Genomic DNA, 18,313 nt, shown 5'->3' with positions numbered 1-18,313 from the left:
CAGATATGGTCTCAGCTTCTTCAGGGATCAAACCAAAGCAAAGACTTACCCCTCAATGGCCCTCCAATGCTGCTCTATGGGGAGTAAACTCCTGCTAATGAAAGAAACAGGCTGGTCTGGGATGAGACCACTCCTATTCCATGTTCAGAAACATCCGTATGAACTGCTTAGAATAATCTGGAGTTTTTAGAATGGGTGCTGAGCACATTGCTTCCTTCAGCAAGTCAAAAGCCTTTTGACAGCTCACTGTCCAGTTTACCTTCTTTGGCATCTACTTGGAGTTCAATTATGTGATGGTGCCATAATGGTACCATACCCCTTCACAAACCTCCTGTACTACCCAGCCAAGCCAAGGAATGCCCTGGCTTGAGTCTGGGTGTTTAAAGCTACCCAGTCCACAATTGTTTGGATCTTTGGTTATAATGGTTGGAGGTGGCCTCTACCTACAAGGTGGCCCAAGTATACAACAGAGCCCTGTTCTGTCTTGCACTTGCTTGCCTTAATAGTGAGGTCTGCACTCTGAAGAGCCTCAAGGAACTTTCCAAGGTGGGTCAGGTGATCCTGCCATGTGACGCTATAGATAGCATTATCATCCAGATATGTTGCACTAAAAGCCTCAAAACCAGAAAAGACTTTGTTTACCAACATTTGGAAGGAGGCAGGGGCCATCTTTAATCCAAATGGCATTACTGTGAATTGGTTATGTCCATCTTTTGCTCCTGGGGTCAGACCAATCTGCCAGTACATTTATGTCAAATCAAAAGTACTGAAAAACATGGCTGTCCCTAGCCTTTTATTCAAGTTCATCAGCCTTTGGGATACGGTTTGCATCTGTCTTAGTGACAGTATTGAGACCTCTATAGTTCACACAAAACCTTAGCACTGTTTTATCACCCTTGAAATGAGGTTTGGGGACTAAGACCACTGGGCTAATCCAGGGACTTTCAGAGGGTTCAATCACCAATAACTCAAGCATCTTTCTGACTTCAGCCCTGATGCTTTCCTTCACTTGGTCAGACTGTATATTTTATTTTTGATAGACAGGCTATCACCAGTGTCCACACCATGGGTACACCAGCTAGTCTGACCAGGGGTAAGGGAAAAGAGCCCAGCATATTCCTCCAGGACTTGCCTGCAGTCAGCTTGCTGTTGGGCAGAGAGGGTGTCTGAGAAGACAGCTCGATCAACTGACCCATTTTTAGGACTGTGAGAGAGGAGGTCAGGGAGAGGCTCACTCTCTTCTTCCTGATCCTCATCAGTGACCATCAGCATGGCCACATCAACCCTGACATGAGCAGGTTTTAGGTGGCTCACATGGAGGAACCTGTGAGGGCTCCTGCTAGTGCCTCGGTCAACTAAGTAGGTAACCTCCCCTTTCCTTTCAAGGATAGGGTAGGGACTACTACATTTGTGCTGGAGGGCCCTGGGAGCTACAGGCTCCAGTACCCATACCTTCAGCCCTGGTTGGAAGTTCACCAAAGCATCCTTTTGGTCATACCAGAGCTTCTGGAGCGCTTGGCTGGCCTCAATGTTTTAGGATGCTTTCTCCATATATTCAGCCATCCTTGAACGTAGGCCAAGTACATAGTCCAGAGGTCTCTTCCGGCCTTACCTCACAAGATTTAGTGGTTCCCTTACAGGATAACCAAAGATAAATTCCAAGGTACTAATGCCCACTTCCTTCTGTGGCACTTTTTTGTAGGAAAGAGCAGGCATGGCAAAAGGACATCCCATTTCCTTCTGAGTTTTTCAGGAAGGCCCGTGATCAAGTCTTTCCTGGTGTTGTTGAATTTCTCTACTAAACCATTTGTTTGTGTGTGATATGAGGTAGTGTGCTTATAAGTCACACCATACTCACTCCACATTACCTTTAGGCATGCAGACATGAAGCTACTACATATATCTGATTCCACCATCTTAGGAAAACCCACTCTTGTAAAAATATTTAAGAGAGCTCTGCCCACTGCAGGAGCAGTGACAGACCTAAGTGTAATAGCTTCAGGATACCTGGTGGCATGATCCACTACCATCATTATGAATCTGTTTCTTGATGTTGTTAGAGGGTCAAGGGGACCAACAACATCAATCCCTACCCTTTGGAAGGGTACCCCAACCATTTGAAGTGGAAATAAGGGGGCCTTTGGGTGGTTACCTGTCTTGCCACTGACTTGACAGGTGACACAGGAGTTACAAAACTCCTTCACCTTGTAAGACATACCTGGCTAGTAGAAATCAATCAATCAATTAATCAGGGATTTGTAAAGCCACTACTCACCCATGAGGGTCTCAAGAAGCTGGGGAGGGGGAGTTTGTGCAGATCCGTCTCTTCCGAAGAGCCAGGTCTTGAGGCTCCTCCTGAATGCTTGCAGTGTGAGGGTTCATCTGATGCTGAGGGGAGTTTGTTCCAGGTCTTGGCCGCGATGTAGGAGAAGGCTCTTCCTCCTGTTCTCGCTCTGCGGATGTGTGGGATTTCGGTCAGGGCAAGGTTGGCGGGGCGGAGGTCTCTCTTGGGTGCGCACAAGGAGATTCTTTCGCTGAGGTATTGGGGTCCGGTGTTGTGGAGGGATTTATAGGTGTGAGTGAGCAGCTTGAAGGTCACTCTCTTTTTGAGGGGAGCCAGTGGATGTCTTGCAGGTGGTGGGTGATGTAGTCTTGTCGTGGGATGCCGAGGACGAGTTTGGCTGAGGTGTTCTGCATGGTCTGGAGTTTGAGGAGTAGAGATTTGTTGATCCCGGCATAGAGTGCGTTCTCGTAGTCCAGTCTGCTAGTTATGAGTGTGTGGGTGACAGACTTGCTGGATTTGGGTGGATCCATTTGAAGGTCTTGCAGAGAATGCAGAGGGTACTGAAGCACGTGGAAGAAACAGCATTGATCTGTCGGTTCATGGTGAGGGAGGAGTTGAGTATGATGCCGAGGTTGTGGGCATGGTCCGTGGGTGTGGGAGGGTTGCCAAGGGCGGTGGGCCACCAGGTGTTGTCCCATGCAGAGGGGGTCGATCCAGGGATGAGGACTTCCGTTTTCTCAGAGTTGAGCTTCAGGCAGCTGCTGCTCATCCAGGATGCAAAGTCTTTCATTCCTTCCAGGAAGCTGTGTCTGGTGATGACAGGTTCCTTGGTGAGGGAGAGGATGAGCTGGGTGTCATCGGCGTAGGATACTATGCTGAATCTGTGCTTTCTGACGATGGTAGCGGGGGGTCATGAGGAAGAGCATGGAGCTGAGTGACGATCCTTGGGGTACTCCGCAGCTGATCTCTGTGGGCTCGGAGAGGAAGGACAGGAGTCTCATTCTTTGGGTTTGGCCGGTGAGGAAGGAGCAGATCCAGTCTAGGGCAGTTCCCTGTATGCCAGCGTCGTGGAGTTGGGCGGTTAGTGTGCAGTGGGAACGGTGTTGAAGGATGCTCAGAGGTCTAGTAGGATGAGAGCCGCCATGTGGCCCTGGTTGAAGAGAGTGCGGATGTCATCTGTGGGAGGGCGGTCTTGGTGCTGCAATTGCTGCAGAATCTGGATTAGTAGGTGTCGAGGTTCGAGTTGGATTCTATGAAGTTTGTGAGCTGGTTGTTGACAATCTTCTCTGTGACTTTGGCTGCAAAGGGGAGGAGGGAGATGGGTCTGTAGTTCTTAAGGTCCGTCGGGTCTGCGAAGGGCTTTTTGAGGAGAGGCTTGACTTCTGCACATTTCCAGTCATCAGGAACGTGCCGGTTTTGAAGGTGAAGTTGATAGTATGTAGTAGTTTGGGTGCTGTGGCGGTGGCGGCTCTGTGGAAGATGTGTGGCAGGCAGGGGTCGGTGGGGGCTCCTGAGTGTATGCTCCTCATGGTCTTAGCAATGTCTTCTGTGGTGACAGGGGTCAAGGATGGGTGGCATTACCGGTGGTAGTGTCGGTGCCCTGACTCCATTCGTTGAAGTTGTCGTAGAGAGTCTTGATCTTGTGATGGAAGTAGGAGCCGAGTTTGTTGCAGAGGTCCTAGGAGGGAGGGGCTTCTGAATTTTTGTTCGGGGGTTTGGTGAATTCTTGTATGATGCTGAAGAGTTCCTCAGAGTTGCGGAAGTTGGAGAGGATTCTGTCTTGGATGAAGTTTCTCTTCGTGGATCTGATGAATTGGTGGTGTACTTTCAGGGTGGTTTTGTAGGCGGTGCGTGCTTCAGAGGTTTTGCTCTTCCTCCAAGCTTTTTTGAGTCATCGGCACGTGCGTCTGGATTCTCGGAGGTCAGTGGTGAGCCAGGTGGCTTTCGTGGAGCATTGTCTGTCGGAGTTCTTGAGGGGGCGAGCTTGTTTGTGCATTCGGTGATCCATCTGTGGAGTCCGTTGGCTGTAGAATTAGCATCAGTCGTGGTGGGTGGAGGAGAGCGGTTGAGGGCAGAGTTGAGGTGCTCTTCAGTGACCTTGCTCCCGTTCCTGCTCGGGGGCATGGTGTAGGCTTGTGTGTGGTGGGATTTGAAACGGAGAAATGGAAACAGTGGTGGTCCGTCCAGAGAGGTTGCGTGGTGTGGCTGAAGCAAATGTTGTTTCCTCCTATGAAGATGGTGGCAAGGGTGTGTCCTGCCTTGCGGGTGGGGGTGGTGATGAGCTGTTTCAGTACGATGTTGGTGTTGTTGTCCAGTAGGGTGGTGGAGTTGGGGTTGCTGATGTTGTTGAGGTAGAAATTCAGGGCTCCAATCAGTACATAGTCCATGGAGGTGAGGGCGTGGGGCGCAATGAGGTCTGTGATGGTAGTGGTGAAAGTGGAGCACAGTCCAGGAGGTCTGTAGGCGAAGGTGCCGCATAGTTATTAGAGTCATTCTGGGGTTGATCTGGATCTGGAAATGGAGGTGTTCCATGGGGGGCAAGGAGTCTTTGGGCCGGCTGTAGTGAGTTGGAGGGAGTTTTTGTGTACAATGGCGAGTCCACCTCTAGGGAGGTTGAGGCGGTCCTTCCGCTGGATCTTGTACCCATCGGGAACGCCGGTTGCGATGTCGGTTGTGGAGCTGGCATTGGTCCAGATCTCTGTGAGGAAGGTGACATCGGACAATAGGGTGTCGAGGAGGTCCCAGATCTCTACTGCATGTCTGTGTAGGGAGCAAATGTTGATGAGGATGCAGCTCAAAAGTTTGGGCTCGCTGGCGTCCGGTGGGTTGGTGGTAGCAGTGGGCATCCAGAGCGGGTCAAGGTGTGGGGGCAGTGTCGCTGGAGAATTGGCCATAGGTGGTGTTCGGCGTGGACAGCTGGCAGTTGTTGTTTCTTCTGAGGTTAAGTGCATGGAGGGTAGCTGTGTCGTAGCAGTGGGTGGTCAGGGACCATGGTCCCTGGCGCTGTCGCAGTTGGGTAACGGGCAGCCACAGACGGGCTTGCCTTTGACATGCCTTTAGTGCACCAGCGATGCGGCTGCACAGCAGCTGCTATTAAGTAGGTGTTGGGGGAAGGAGAGCAGCTGGGAGGTGGGGGCAGAAACAGAAAGAGGGGAAGGGGCCACGGGGGCAGCAGCGGCGGCAAAGTAAGCAAAAGCAGCAGCAGAGAATAACGGGTAATGAGGCAGAAAAAAGAGACAAAAAGGCACAAGAGACAGAGGCACAAAAAAGACAACAGAGGCACAAAAAAGATGAGGCACAAGGGACAGTGGCACAAAGAGAGACAGGCACAAGAGACAAAGGCACAAAAAGCAAGAGGCAGTGGGGGACAAACTGCACAACGGTCAATTAGGCAAAGACAGACAAACACGGCACAGTTAGACAAGAGCAGGGAGCACAACCAGAAAGGCTGGCAGAGCGCACCAGCAGAAGAGCAAGGCTCTCCCATTGGACCACCAAGGATGAGGTGCAGGCAGGAGCCTGCGGGTGGAAGAGGGCAGAGCGGACCAGCAGAAGAGCAAGGCTCTCCCATTAAACCACCAGAGATGAGGCACAGGCAGGAGCCTGCGGGGCAGGAGGGCCTCAAAGACCTATCTGCAAAGAGAGAGGCGCAGGGGCTGCGGTGCAACTACGGAACTGCACGAGGGGAGAGCAGTTTCCCAGACCAGGAGTGGGTGACTAACGTACTCCGTGTTTTTGCACGGCCAAGATGTCCAGCTAATGAGATTTCATGAGCTAGAGAGAGTCCAGGGAGGAATTCCCTTCTGCTATGTGCTGCTACTTAAAATGTGACTAAATTACACATTATAATGCCAACTGATATTTTGTAAAGCACTCAAACACTGAAATGTTAAACCTTAGGGCAATTGTTATTATTAACTGTATAAGAATCATTGCACCTTGCAGGAATATTAATATGTGGCCTAAAGATTAGTCACAGGGGGCGTGGCCAAGATGGCAAAGTGAGCAGACATGTTTCTCCGTGCTCCGCTCCCGCCGGGCCTACCTCATTTAATACCGCACTTCCAGCCAGCAGTTTCCCCCATCTGAGGCTTCCTCCTTGCTGGGGCAACCCAGAGGGTGCAGTGGACCGCTCGCACATGCCCGAGGTGGCTCACCAGGGCGACATCAGACCGGCTCCCATTGTGATGTATTCCTATAGGTTCTGAATCGATCCCCCTATTCCTGACCCTATTCTGGTTAAACAAACCAACAAGTTAACTAGCAGTCAGCCCATGAGGCGGAAAACCCCCATGATGCAGATACCGTTATCTGACGCAGTCACACTACGGCACAGGAACGTGTTATCTGATTAGGTCATAACGCTTGCGATCTAATTAGACAAGCGATATTCCTCCAGCCCCTGATAAGGCATACGGAGTTCTCATAACAAATCAAACCTATGACAACCTGGGCAAAACCCTGCGGCCATTGTTTTGATTTCACCGAGAACTTCAGCAAAAGAATGTGCTAACGAGCAAGTCGTATGACATCCTTATTGACGTATCTATGTCCATCCTTACGTCAATCTCGGCACCTTAAAGGTATAAATATTACCGATATTGCCCTATGCAAACACACGCGGTGGTGACGAGACGGAGCAGCCATACTTGCCGAAGCCCAGAGCAGAGCAGACCCCGCTGGCGCAGCCCCGCCTTCCTGACGCGCTGAAATCGAGCAGCTGCCCATTTCTCCTGCCGAGAAATCCAGCACCGGCGCTTCCGGGTAGCCCTCGCAGGCAGCCTGGAATATCGAGACCAGAGAGAGAGATACCATCCCTCATTCATCCTTAATTCCAGGTACAGAACTGAATAACCCCTCGCAGAGAATTCTTTAGTTATTCACTTGGCAAAAACAAACTTAACTTAAACTGTAACTTTCTATTCCCGCCCACGTATTAGGCTTAGGTCAGGTACACGGGGTAGGCGTATTTAGAAACACCAGTTGAGTACGTTTAGTCAAATGTATATGTGTATGTAATATATTTTATTCATTTTAAAACATCTTATGGCTTAGAAACCATATCAATGTTTTTACAGTATTATTTCATACTATTGCTTTTAATGTATGCACTTTACTTAACTATAAGTATTGCAATAATATCGATCCATTTCTCTTGTATGAGAAAAGAGACTGATCAATAAATAACACCTTTTTATTGAACACGCCCGTCTCTTCCTTTTCTCTACATTCTGATGAGACTAAGAATGCACGTACTGACTGAGTAAAATAAATTGCCTTTTGTTCACACGACTCTCGAGATACACTCTTGATTAGGGGAGAGCAAAGTTGTCATGTTCTATGGTTGTCAGAAACTAAATCCCTTCTTGTCTAATCAGGGAAGTTAATTCCTCCTTGAACATTCGAGAAAGTTTCTAGTGAACTCTGAGCTAGCTGGCAAACCCAAAACTTTAAGTCTAATATCGACAGTAGTAGACCTAGTTAACGTCTGGTCTAGGCCTTTACTATTGAAGGTATTATTCCAATGCGCAGAGCCTATTGGGATAATAGGAACTACACTACATGGCGCCCAACGCGTTTGGAAAGGGCGATAAAACTAACGTAAGACATTTAAAGTAACTCAGTCGTGCTTTCTCACTCAGACCCCTTTTTTCCCATTATACTCCAAAGACGTCTGGAGTGGGTAAAAGGTTATATCCGCCAGACCTCGCAGGAGGGAACTCCTATGTATGGTTCTTGGTATAGTCAACGTTGAAGGATACACTGTTCCAAAATATTGTGCATCTAATCTTTGTTTCCATAAGAAACCTGATCTGCAAACAAACAAAATAACCATCCTGTCGGTAAAATGGTAGACAGTGATGAAGAAAGAGAGGCAGTTAGATTAGCAACTGAACTCGCAGCAGCTGATGCTACCATGCAGGAAGCAGACCAGGATATAATACTCATCCCGGTCATCAAAAGGAAATCTATAACCATAAAACTTATAGAAAATGGACTGACACCTAGAGGTGGTACAGTCATATTCGTAATTGAGGCACACGAATATCGGCAGACAGAGGTATACTATTCATGGATAAATTTTCCAGCAGCAAATCCTGTAACAAAGTACTTCCACTATTACAAAATAGAGGAACCTCCTGAAACGTACACTCCTTTCGAGGAGGTGGAAGTACCACTCAAATTTCAAGAGCATTTGCTCTTATTTGATGGCGCCCTAAAACATAATAATCACATCACCAGGCTCGGTCCTTTAGGTAGACCAGGAGCAACGTGGCCGGTCCTAGCCGGATACACACCACATCCAGACATCGACGGGATGTCTGCAGCTAACCTGTTAACACAGCTAAAACAATTAATAAAAATACATAGACAATTAGTCCAGTATGTGATGCGGACTTCTACAATTCAGCCAGCGATTAAACTCCCACAGCTGACCCCTCACCAGGGGAACACAAATAAAATTACACCACAGAACATCCAGTCCTGCCTAGGTAAAGTACCGGCTAAACGGGAACAAATACCATTCTGGCTAGCGCAGAAAATCACCCAAATAGAGGCGGTGTTTCCAGACACCACCCCGCTAGAAAAGCACAGGATTCTGACTATCTGTCTTCCAAAGGGAATCGCACCACACATTGAGGACTGTGACACTTGGGGTACAGTCTTTGCTTCCATCTACACAAAAACGCACGGTGTTCCATCCATTTCGGTAATACCAGATGTGCTAAAACAAATTCAAGATGAATATGGTCCAGAACCCGCTTTAACTCTTGGTATGAAATTACTAAAAGACTTCAAGCAGGTCTCGGCTATATTATTAGCCAACATAAAGGGAGAAGCAGCAAACGTGGCGATCCGCCAGAGGTTAAAGGAGACAGATATAGCAGACCAACCAGCTGAAATTGCCAGAATCATAGAAAAATCCTATGAGGAACTAGGTAGAGATAGTTTAGGTGGAATACCATTAAAACCACAACTAATTGAAAGTCCTGAAAAAATATTTTTTAATAATAATTCAACATCACAGAAAAAGAGCTGGGATGGCAACAAACAATCCAATCCCAAAGAAAAGAAATTCCAGTCCAGAGGAAGGTCTCCTAGGCGAAGAAAGAAATCTCCAAACCAAAGACACAGGTCACCCCAGAGTGACCCCTCTGGGAAAAGATATAACCTTAGAAATAGGGATAATATAAAAAAGCCTGATAGATATCAAGACATTGATACACGTCCCTCTCAATCTTTTCAGACTTCCTCGCAGAAATCGGAAAGAAGAGGACGATCAGAACAAAGAGAAGAGCACGCCAAGTCCAAAGACAAGGAACCTGCTCAGCTAAAAAAGAAATTACAATTTCCAAAGAAGAAGGTAGCCAGCATTAAAATAGTTAACAATGCCGAGAATTCTGAGGACACAACTGAAAAACGGGGAATGGGCTCAGACAATGCTAGACAGCGCAGCAGAAGTGAGCATAGCTCGCAAAGTCCTTATGAATCATCTGGAGACAGTGGACACGAATGAATATCTTCAAGTGGAAACTGCAGACACCAGAGTTAGCAAACCTCACAAAATATACGAAATAACATTGCGTATAGAGGGGGATAAGACTAGAAAAATAAGGGGACTATTTTGGGATAATCTCTCCAAGGGCTATGATATCCTTCTAGCTGAAAAAGACTGGCCACCAGAGTTTGTCAGGGATTGCCCTCATGGCGAAGAAGTAATTATGCCTGCCTTCTCAAATCATGTCCCAATTCATAAAAAATACACACTTGCTAGAAAGTGGGCAGTGGCTCTAGCTCCTGCTTTATATAAAAATCACGTAGGATGGGATGAGGACTCTCCTCCTCACAAAATCCAGTTAAAATCACAACCTACTGCACAAAGACAGTACCCAATTAAGCAAGAAGCTAAAAAACAGGTAAAAGAAATACTAGATCAGCTAGAATACCAGGGGGTGATTGAAACTTGCACCTCACAAATGAACAACCCTTTGTTTCCGGTCTCCAAACCAGACAATTCATATCGTCTAGTTTTGGATTACCGACACCTTAACACATGTTGCAAAACTTTTGCAGTGCAAAATTCGCATAGTGCTGCACTAATGAATAACATAGTGCGCAAAAAATACAAAACAACATTAGACATCTCTAATTGATTCTTTTGTCAAAACATTGCACCAGAGAGCAGATATTTGTCTGCGTTCTCAATAAATGGCACTCAAAAACAATTCTGTCGGTTAGCCCAGGGGTACAAGAACAGCCCGGGAGTATTCTCAGCGAGAGTAACAGAATTACTACAAATATATGATGATGAAGCATTATCTTATGTCGACGACATTTACTTAACAGATGATGACTTGGAGACTCACTTGAAGAGAGTGAACACCATAATACTTGGGTTCGCAGCAGAGGGTTACAAATTCAACTTTAAAAAATCCAGAATTGCCCATCTGACAGTCCTGTTCTTAGGATATGAATTATCAAGTGAAGGCAAAAGCCTGGCTGACAATTTCCTAGAGAAATGTGCCGTAATCCAAGCACCTAGAACACTAAAAAACCTACAGTCGATTCTAGGCTTCCTAAATTTCGGAAGAACATACATTGCAAATTACGCAGAAAGGGTCAAACCCCTTTATGATCTGATAAAACCAGATTTTAAAAGATCAAATTGGACTCAAATACACACAGAAATTTTGAGATCCTTACAAACAGACATGCTAATTAAAACAAAATTAGAAACACGTGATAACACACGCAATCTTGTGATTCGAGTCATCCCAGGGAGATGCGGATTCACATACCTGACCTCTAATGAGGGAGAAAAGGTACCAATTGCATTCAAATCACACTTATACACTAAGGCTGAAATGAAATTTAGCCCTACGGAAAAAATTCTAACCGCAACACAGACAGCTATAGCAAAAGAACGAGCCCTGGCACAAGGTAAATGAATAATAATCGTGACACCGATACCAGCCCTAGAGGCGGTAACAAAGGCAAGCATTCCAAATGCTAAAGCGCTCCATCCTAGATGGATACAATGGGCTAATTCTCTTGCTGCAACGGACGTGGCATACGAATTTGATCCTAACTTAAAAACACAAGAATTTCTCCAATATGAATTTGAATGTCCTCCGCCGACCGAAATTCTGCCTCTAGATCATTACGGCTGTATAATATATACAGACGGATCAGCACAACCCGCAGTCGGGGGTAAACAAGCTTATAGTGCTGCGTGCGCGATTGTTAAAGGTCGCTGGCAGGAAGGGAAATTTAAACCAACCCTCACTAAAACGCAATCTCTAGGAGATTGCACAGCTCAGCGAGCTGAACTACTGGCATTCAAGATGGCGCTTGAAAATACCGATCGAGAATTCCCCACGCTCATAGTGTGCGATTCGTATTATTGCGTTCAGTCTTATAATGAATACTTGCAGATCTGGCTTCAAAATGGTTTTAAGGATGCAAAAGGAGGCACAATCAAGCATAAAATGCTCTGGGAACAAGTAGTCCTTTTACAAAAAGAACTACCAAAGACTCACGTGATACACACACTGAGTCATCAACGTGATGGCGTTCACGTTGCAGGGAATTCATTGGCTGATGAGGCCGCGAAGGCAGCTATGCAAACGGCTTCCGTAGCTGCCATCACCCGGTCAAAAACAAAAATAGACAGCGAAATATTACAAGCTGTCAGCGCTTCAGAAAAGGATTCGATAGAAACACTCCCGAAAGGCTTTCCAGTAAAATACTCATACATAACTGATGCAAACAATGTTCCTTTTGCTCGAATCCCTGGAGTGGGGGATAGGGCAATTCCAAACATGGAACATAGGTTAGGACTAATAATAGCGGCACACGAAGGGCTTGCTTCTATCCATGCTGGCGTCTCAGCCACAGTATCATTATTAAAACAGAGATACTGGTGGCCACAAATGAGAAGACAAACAAGGAACTAGGGGCCAGATGTAGGTAGGGTTTTACCGGTCGGTAACGGCCGAATTCGGCCGTTACCGACCGGTATTTGGCATTTGATATGTAGGGGCAGGTAAACAGGGAAAATCGGTAATTTTACCGATTCGGTAAATATACCGGTCGGTAAATTTACCGACCGGTATATTTACAGAATCGGTAAAATTGATATGTAGGTGGGACTCTTCTGAGTCCCACAAGGCCTACAAAATCGGTATTTTACCATCAAATTGTATTTGATGTTAAAATACCGATTCAGGTGTGCATGCACATGTGTGCATGCACACCTGTGCCATATGACAGGCAGACCTGCCCTTAGGGCAGATATGCCTGCCATATGGCCCCTGAACCTTTTGTGGGGGTGCTAGAGGGTGTCAAAGTGACACCCCCTGCACCCTTGTCAAAATCGGTATTTACCGAATCGGTAAATACCGACCGGTAATGCCCCATTCATTCCTATGGGCTTCAAAGCCCATAGGAATGAATGGAGCATTACCGGTCGGTATTTACCGAATCGGTAAATACCGATTCTTAACGATTCGGTAAATGGAACATCTGGATGTTCCTACATACCCCCACTTCTTATTTACCGATTCTTAATTACCGAATCGGTAAAATTCGGTAATTAAGAATCGGTAAATAAGTTTTACCTACATCTGGCCCATAGGGCCAGATGTAGGTAGGGTTTTACCGGTCGGTAACGGCCGAATTCGGCCGTTACCGACCGGTATTTGGCATTTGATATGTAGGGGCAGGTAAACAGGGAAAATCGGTAATTTTACCGATTCGGTAAATATACCGGTCGGTAAATTTACCGACCGGTATATTTACAGAATCGGTAAAATTGATATGTAGGTGGGACTCTTCTGAGTCCCACAAGGCCTACAAAATCGGTATTTTACCATCAAATTGTATTTGATGTTAAAATACCGATTCAGGTGTGCATGCACATGTGTGCATGCACACCTGTGCCATATGACAGGCAGACCTGCCCTTAGGGCAGGTATGCCTGCCATATGGCCCCTGAACCTTTTGTGGGGGTGCTAGAGGGTGTCAAAGTGACACCCCCTGCACCCTTGTCAAAATCGGTATTTACCGAATCGGTAAATACCGACCGGTAATGCCCCATTCATTCCTATGGGCTTCAAAGCCCATAGGAATGAATGGAGCATTACCGGTCGGTATTTACCAAATCGGTAAATACCGATTCTTAACGATTCGGTAAATGGAACATCTGGATGTTCCTACATACCCCCACTTCTTATTTACCGATTCTTGATTACCGAATCGGTAAAATTCGGTAATTAAGAATCGGTAAATAAGTTTTACCTACATCTGGCCCTATGTTCTAGAATGTGAAATTTGTCAAAAAATGAAAGTATCAACGGTGAGACGTCCAGCTCAGACGCCCCTTCTAATCTCGGATAAACCATTAGCCTGTGTTTATCTAGATCACTGCGGTCCCTTACAAAGGGACGGTAACTATAAATATATCTTGGTCGCAGTGGATTCATGCACGAGATTCATATGGATGTGGCCCCAGCGAACGGCTGACGCCAGAACTGTTATAAAAGATTTGCGAGTCTTTATCGGCACATACGCAATTGGCATGCTGCATTCGGACCACGGTCCTGCTTTTAGCTCTAGAGCTTATAAGGAGGCCATGGTCAGCATGGGCGTGGCATTGCGGTACTCTTGTCCATTTCACCCTGAGGGGAACGGAATTGTTGAAAGAAAAAAACGTGACATAAAGCAGTCTATAACAGCAAAGGTATTAGGTTCGGGAGCTGGGTGGGTCAAACATCTAATAAGTGTCCAACGTAGTCTAAATAACTTGCCAAGAAATTCTCTGAAGGGATTCAGTGCGTACGAATTATTATTTGGAACTAGGATGTTGATCTCTGACATTGATAGTCAGACTTCAGTGGTGAAAGAAAAAAGCTTTGATATCAAAGACCATTTGGCTATTTTGCAGGACTTAAACAAAACAAGAAAAGACCTGAGCAACATAAAATTGAAACAACAGCCAACAACCACTGAAGAACCACCACCTGTCCCAGCAAGACCTGTCTGGATTCCAAAAGTCGGGGATCTAGTCAGGGAAAAGATCGCAGTAAAGAAGGAATTTGGGCCTTCTTACAGAAAAGCAGTTCCTGTCTTGTCTATCAACGGGACAAGATCAGTTGTACTGCCGCCACTTTCTGGTAAAAAGGAGAACCAAGTTGTATCCATCGACCTGGTAAAACCACAATCATGTGGCCGATAACAAACAGTAGGCCAAGTGGACTCCCAATAAGTAGCCGAACACCAAGGTTTGCTACCAGTACAGAGGTCCTAACGACGAGGCTCATCACATTCGAAACACCTACAGAAGAACAACAAGGACTATGCAACAATGCAATAGAACTCAGACCTCTGAAAACCCAAATAAAAACATTTAGCAGAGACACACCAATCTATAATGAAGTACCAAGCGAAAATGCAAGAAACAGTAATCCAGAAACAATTGGAACAATTGACAGAACTGCATCCGGCTACTTCATAAACTTCGATGATTCCTCTGAAGGCTTCAGTGAATCAAAGACACAGCCATCATCAAAAACCTTTAAAGATAAAGCAAAAGAACTTTTGAAACAACTAAAAGAAACATATCTGATTTCTCCATGGATCGAATTTTGGGTGGGTTTTGGTGCATTTATCCTCATACTTTGGCTCATCATGGTACTTACTTTGGGACGCTTCATTGAGGGAAAATATGCTAAAATGGACACAGCAAGTCAGAAAATCAACTTGATCCTCAAACCACACACATCTTCACACGTCGAGAAAAGAGAACTTTCTTCAGTCAACTTCACAGCCAATCCGATACCGGGTGGGGTAGCCTGGGACAACACTGACTATGAAATTTATGGTCCGGTCGAAATCCTGAAATATCCACACCAAATTAAGATCTCATTGAGTGACTTTGCAAAACCAAGCTCATTTGCTGATGATTGGGACTTTGAAAGCATTAATAATATGATGTCTGACTTAGTAATGTCTGCTAAATTTACCAAACATGATTATTTGCAGGGTTCTACAAATTATGATAGTATGTACTGTTATAACCACTATGGTAACCCTTTTTTTACATAGATCTGCACAACCTAGAAATGTTTTAAATTATAATCAATGGGAACATTGTGCAACCCCTCCAAAAAGAAGCTCAAGAACCTTCTATGACAAATATTCATACTTTTCAGGTTTTAACACAAGTAATGCTGAAGCATTTTATTTCAAATTGTCAAACAAGACAGGAACTAAGACCATGATAACAAACACAAAATTGATATATTCAGACTCATTCTTTGAACAAATGAATACTTTTGGTTTTGATTATTGGGACAAAAATGTTGAATTGAAAAGTGTTTGGGGCACAAAAGAATGGCAAGTACAGGGTATAGAATCTTTGTTTAGAGCCTGCATGATCCCAGAACAAATGATATTTTTAAACGACACTGTTCAACAAACTACCTGTCTTGGCCTAGCCAAAATCAAAGACTTAAATAAACCGTCTATTCCAAAACCAACAATGTACAGCAATAACTCTACAGATGAGGAGATAGACGTAAATTATGTATTAAACCAAAACAGAACACATCCAGATTGGAAACAGTGGTTGATCTGGCCCACAGATACTAATAAATGTCAAGACAGATTCCTGAACAAAACACAGGGGTTCAAAATGACCAGGCCAGACCCTAGATATCCTCAAAGACATCACCCAGGGATAATAACCACCTACAGTGTGGGCAAATTATGCCTTCAATGGCTACAAACTTCCACACTGACAGAAATTAAGCAACACCTAACTTTACTTACTGATGGTGCTGACTTGCGTGATTTCATTATGGGACCGCGCAAACAGCGTCAAAAACGTTTCATAGCAGCCTCTGTATATGCAGCATACAATGAGGCCTGGAAGGTTACTCAAATTGAAACAGCAGAGAGAATACGGGAAATTGACCGTATTAATTTGGAAAAATCACTTTCTGTAGTGGACAATGGGTTAATGACTCTGTCCTCCAGAATTTTTTCTTTGGACAGCATTGTGTCTTCAGCAATCGACATATTATCGCAAGACTTACTGTTATTACAACACGGTCAGTCTCAATTGCGTTCTATTGTACAGCTTGGCTGGACGTTACAAAATCTACGTTCAGGCTATGTGCCTTGGCGTTTAATCAACACAACGTCACTATTCCAAATCTTTAACCTTACTGATAGACAAATCAGTATGGCACAAAAGGGTGCTGATTATACAATCTTGAGCATTGAAAAACTCGAAAGATTACCAGTGACAATGTCAGAACGACCTGTCAGTGAATGGATAATACATGGGATAATAAATATTCCAATCTCAACCTTCAGGTTTCAATACTGCCAAAAATATATACAGGCTGGCATGTACGAGAAATTGGGAAAGGGGTACATTAAAACAACATGGAACCTGCCCTATTCACATGCATGTGTCAGTAATAAAGGACAGAAAGTGTTTCTTAGTGGCAATAATTGTGCGATGTCACTAAGCGGCACGCTTCTGTGTAACGGAATTAGTTTGCATGGAGCCTGTGAAGGGAATTCATACAACCTTTCATGTCACCAGCAAGGCGCACCTGCAACAGAGATAGAACCATTCTTTCAAAGACTCTACAATGGGAGTTACATTCTAATTGTAGATCGCAGATGTTGTAGTCTTATGCCCGGGACTCCTTATCTCGTAACTACGACTGCGAAGGTCAAGTGCTGTGGACGCTCATTGTTCCCCAGCTCCTTTCCAGACAGGGAGGCAAGGGCATGGCCCAATTTGAAAATTACTTCTATTCGAATAGATACTTTAAGCAGAATGAAAACAGTGCTTCTTCAGACGCCTACAAGGCTCACGTCATCAAAAGAAACGTATGATCTACAAGTCGCAAGGACGACTGCAGAGATACATTCATTGTTATCAACTAATTCCCCCATACATTTCGCAGAAATCCTGAATGAAATCTTAAATATTTCTGATACCAATGGGGTCTCAAAGGTATTTAAGACAGTATTTTCGATGGCATTAACACCATTCAAAGCCATACTGGGTATTTTTCCAGATTTCGTCCATTCGATTTTTGGCGGACTTCCCCTGATCTTGGGACTAATTGCAGGAATCCTATTCTTAGTCCTTATTTTTCGTTATGGCAACCCATGTCACAGACAAAACTCTTGCGACAAGGGAAGAAACAATCCTAGCCATTGGATACCGGGACCGGATATCAAAAATCCTGGGACTCTCCCGGCTTAGAGACCTGAACATGACTTGGTTTCTATCATTTCGACCAATGTGGCAAAGGTGTGTTTTACCTGTATTAAGGTGTCTGCTATGCGGAGAAGAATGCGTGTTGGACACCTGTCTGAAGCTACAATCGGATGCGCCAATGGATGCAGAAACATTGTTGAGCCCGATCAAGGTTCACGCTTTGTGCTGCCCTCAAAGGCTACCAATCCTGATGACGGCATTCGTGGAAGCTTCACCACTACGATTAAGGGGTAGTGAAGTTCAAGATGAAAGCAGCATCGAACAGGTACGACCTTCTGTCAGCAATGCGAATCAGAATGTCAATGGAGACAATCATGCGCACGAATGCATGGTTACACCTTTTTCCGAGTTAGTGGAACTTTCCCAGGAAGCTGTTGACAGCTTTTTCGAAAGCCTAAATGATATGATGTTCTCACCAGAGCAGAAATAGAGACTTTTGAGCAAGCTCGCACACGGCGTTCCCTGAATTCGGCCTTCAACTTTAAAAATAAAGTCACATGAACAATTTCACCTCCAGTTCACGGACAGCAATTTTCAGCAGCCCCAAAATATTTTTGCATATTTTTCGGGACACTATCTTCTGCTTAAAGTAAGAACTATTCTTAGAGAACTAAGGTTTCTAAATTTTAGATAGCTTATAGACATTAGCTGCCCGCTGGTATGTTCATAAATATTTTATTTTGTGATGGAATGGTCTCGAACTTTTTTTCTGTATTAAGAGC

This window comes from Lissotriton helveticus, chromosome 7 (assembly GCF_964261635.1).
Source record: "Lissotriton helveticus chromosome 7, aLisHel1.1, whole genome shotgun sequence".
Lineage (NCBI taxonomy): Eukaryota > Metazoa > Chordata > Amphibia > Caudata > Salamandridae > Lissotriton > Lissotriton helveticus.
Note: the sequence above shows the minus strand (reverse complement) of the source record.